Source organism: Triticum aestivum, chromosome 4A (assembly GCF_018294505.1).
Source record: "Triticum aestivum cultivar Chinese Spring chromosome 4A, IWGSC CS RefSeq v2.1, whole genome shotgun sequence".
Lineage (NCBI taxonomy): Eukaryota > Viridiplantae > Streptophyta > Magnoliopsida > Poales > Poaceae > Triticum > Triticum aestivum.
In genome coordinates, this window is record NC_057803.1 from 717,907,086 (window position 1) to 717,911,181 (window position 4,096).

Sequence of the window (4,096 nt, forward strand, 5' to 3'; positions counted from 1 at the left end):
GGGCGCATCTCGGAGGAGGTTTCCAGCGTGGACTTCGGCGCCCCACGGAAGCAATGCCCGCGCCACACGAACCAGCGCGTCGACGAGCTCATCGTACCGGCGACGGCTGGTGCGCGCGGGCACGGCCGCTGACATGTCCCGCGCGACGTCTTCGGCAGAAACGTAGGTTATCCCGTTCATCTTGGCGGCCAAGGCGACCGCGGCGGCGATGAGCGGGAGCGGGCGCCGGCCGGCAGCGAGGGACCACCTGCAGGCGCAGCGGAGGAGGAACCGGGCCTGGGAGAGGATCGCCTCCGTCTCCCTGGGGGCGGATGGGGCGGAGAGCAGGTAGGAGCAGCGCACGGCGCGCTCGAGCGCGGCCGAGTAGTTGAAGGGCGGGAGGGGAGGGAGGGAGAGGCGGGCGGCGACGCCGGCCGCGAGGTCGGCGAGCGCGGCCGCGGTGCATCTGGGCGCGGCCTCGGCCAACTCCGTGAGGGAGAGCGGGAGGCGGTGGGACCGCGCGACGAGGAAGGCGCAGGCGGCGGCGAGGGCCGGGAGGGAAGCGGGGGCGGCGGGGTTCCCGGCGGTGGCGGACTCTGCCATGCTGCGGGCCTCGTCGGCGCGGGCGGGCGAGAGGCCGAGGCGAACGGGCGTGGAGGTGAAGGCGAAGGCGGTGTAGTACTCCTGGGCGATCGAGCTCGTGTCCGGCAACACCGGGCCATCGCCGCACGTTGAATCCATCCCACTGGCGGCGGCGGCGGCTTGAGGCGAGAAACGATGCAGGGATGGACGAATTTGAAGCCACTCCCCGTTACGATTGCGGATTCATGCGACGTACGGGTCGGCTTGGCTCGAACGTCTTTGTGTCCCGGTGTGGTTACGCACGACTCGCCTTTCCTTTTGCACGAACCGACTTATATGAGGCCAAATCCAGCGTTTCGACTCTTTTGCGAAACTTTAGCAGGAACCGGATCCTGGTTCGAAATAATTTCGTGCTCTGATCCTTTCCCTACCACGGTAGTCTCTGGCGGCAGGTAACATTGCGCGGTCCCTGACAGTAGGATATAACTGCGTTATATGACGTCATCATGACATGAAAAATACCCTACCGTTAAGGACCTAACGGTCGACCATTATACCCCACCGCCATGATCTTCGACGGTAGTGTATGTCACTACCTCCGCTTTGAAAATGTGGTCGCTCGTGCATGCATGCCGGCTGGGCTGGATGGCGTTTTGCAATATGTGGCTGCGGATGTGCCTGCGCTACCTGCTGTCTGCCTAGCTAGCTAGCCGTGCAGTCTATAAATTGTTTAAGTTTGTGGCACGTCCGAGCTAGGAGCTACGTACTAGTAATGATGCATGTAGGCGGAGAGAGAAAGGAAGAGATGGATGCAAGTGAAATTAATCCGTCCCAATCTAGGTATACCGTCCGGCCGCCATCCCATCCATTCTACCTCCGGGGAGTGTTCACGGGCACCGTTGGATGCTTGTGCCCTCGCCGGCGCCAGCCGGTCGAGGACGCCCGAGTCAGAGGTGCCGGCCGCACGGCACGAGCGGCAATTTGCGAGGGAGGCCATGGCTGCGGGCGACGCGTTAGCGAGGCGCCAGGCACTCGCGCGCGCGCCCTTCGATCCCGACGACAGGCTCATTGCGTCCGTCCTCCGGTGCTCCCTGACAACGGCGGAGACGAATGCGCGACGGCTGCGGCGGAAGAACGACCAAGCGCTCTGTCTCGCTATCAAGCTATCGGAGAGCGAGGCGTCGGTGAAGGCGAGGAGGCTCGCCGAGGAGCAGGAACGCTTGCTCCGGAGGCTTGCCATGGGTCACATGGAGCTGTCCGCCGACTCTGACAACGGCTCAAGCTCTGACAACAACGACAATAAACTTGTAATACGGTAATTATTTTAAAAAAGTGTTCTCAGAAATGAGCTATCATGTGTGAAGATTCATGGCTTTCAAGCCAAATGATCAATCTTATGGTTGACAAATTTAATGCACAATTGACCAAATGGTTGGGTGAAATTTTTTTTGATCCACCTCTCGTGAAAAAAGACAAATTCCCGCCGATTCAATAGGAAGCGGGTCAAATTTGAACTGTAGCTACCTCGTAGTTTGCTCTTTATTTTTTCTAAAAATAATTTTTAGGTACATAAGTATCTATTTAATAAGAGAAACACCAAAAAAATTCCAAGATTCAACCACTAGCTAGGAACGGTCATTCCCCCGTTTTGACCGCATTTTGAAATGTTCATAGAAAATTAAAAAAAAATTAAAAAATCGGAAAACCTCCGCATTGTGTCATTATATGTGACCAAATTTTCAGCAAAAATAATAAACTTGTAATACGGTAATTATTTTAAAAAAGTGTTCTCAGAAATGAGCTATCATGTGTGAAGATTCATGGCTTTCAAGCCAAATGATCAATCTTATGGCCACATTCATGACATAGTTTGTTCAAATGATCTCATATTGTTCACAAGGGTGCATCTTGGAATTCCGAACAATGTTGCCTAAGGAAGTTTTCATTTTCTTTGGATGAAAAATTCATTTTTCATTTTTTCGAGTGCCCAAAATGAGTTTTTTGTGAAGGACCTACCATATATTTGTTGCAAAATTGGATCTGATCAATTTTACAAAATACTAGGCCATATATAATGCACAATTGACAAAATGGTTGGGTGTCAAAAGTTTTGATCCACCTCTTGTGAAAAAGACAAATTCCCGCCGATTCAGTAGGAAGCGGGTCAAATTTGAACTGCAGGTGCCTCATAGTTTGCTCTTTATTTTTTTCCAAAAATCATTTCTAGGTACATAAGTACCTATTTAATCAGAAATATATGGTTTGGTGGCGATACATCGAGGTTTGGAAGATGGCCGAGGGCCCCAACTGTAGAGTACGTAAGCTCGCATGCCCGTCGCGTGGTCACCGCGTGACCGTGGTGTTGCCATGCGTTCTGGGCGGACTAGGAATATCTAGTGGGTTGGGTACTCCAAAGGTAGGTGCTAGGAAGAAAATTATAACATAAGATTCTCATGAGGAGACCGAACTATGCTCAAACATGAATTAGCAGCCAAGTGTTTGATTAGCGGTACGGGAAATGCACATGGCCAATGGGCGTGAGTTTTGGCTGAGGATGATCATATACTAAGAAGAATGTCGTCACAATTTTTTAGGTAAATCAAGAATATATAAATAACACTTCCTTCACAAAGTGTTGTTCTGAACAAAATAGGAAAATGAATATTGTTGAATTATTTTTGAACAAGACAAGGAAGGTTTTTTGACACATTTGATGAAGATATGATCCAAACAATTTATGAGAATTTTTGGAACAACCGAAATATAGGTTGCTTCACAACCTAGGGCAAAAATTGACACATGGACATGACACATAGGCAAAACTGATGAGATGACGCCTATTCATCACAACCCACCACAATTTACAAGGCTATGACCATCTTATTGGTCGTTAACAACTAGAAATAAGGCAGCGGACCAGCGCTGTTTGCTTTATGACCATTTCGTGTAAGGAAATTACAACCTTTCTGACCAAAATGGTCGCAATGGTTTAGGGTTTGGAGCCCCCCGAACAGCTTTTGACCAATTGGTCTCAAATGATCATAGATCTATGACCAATTCTTTCAGGGTCACTGACAGAAGGTCACTAGTTGACATATTTCTTGTAGTGTCGCCATCCTCAAGCGTCTTCGGGTCTTCCTCGGCGGTGGTCGGCAGCTCAACCTCGTCGGGCATCGGGTGAAGGGGCTGCTTGCCCTTGTTGTCAACGGCTGTCATGCCCAAGATGCGACCCTGTCCTAAAGGAACTCGAAGGTCCCACCAAGGATAGAAGCGCATCTTGAAGACGCTTTTGCAAGGTGGATATCATTACCTCAACATTACATAATAGTGGGGATACATCCAATACATACAAAGTCACATGAATACAACAATACAACATACAAGAACTACATCCGACTACGGATGAATCATAACCAGAAACTCAAACAATATCCACCCTGCTAGCCCAGGCTGCCGACCTGGAACCTATCCCCTGATCGAAGAAGAAGCAGAAGAAGAACTCAACGCAAGCAAGCATCACTCTCGCGTCATGATC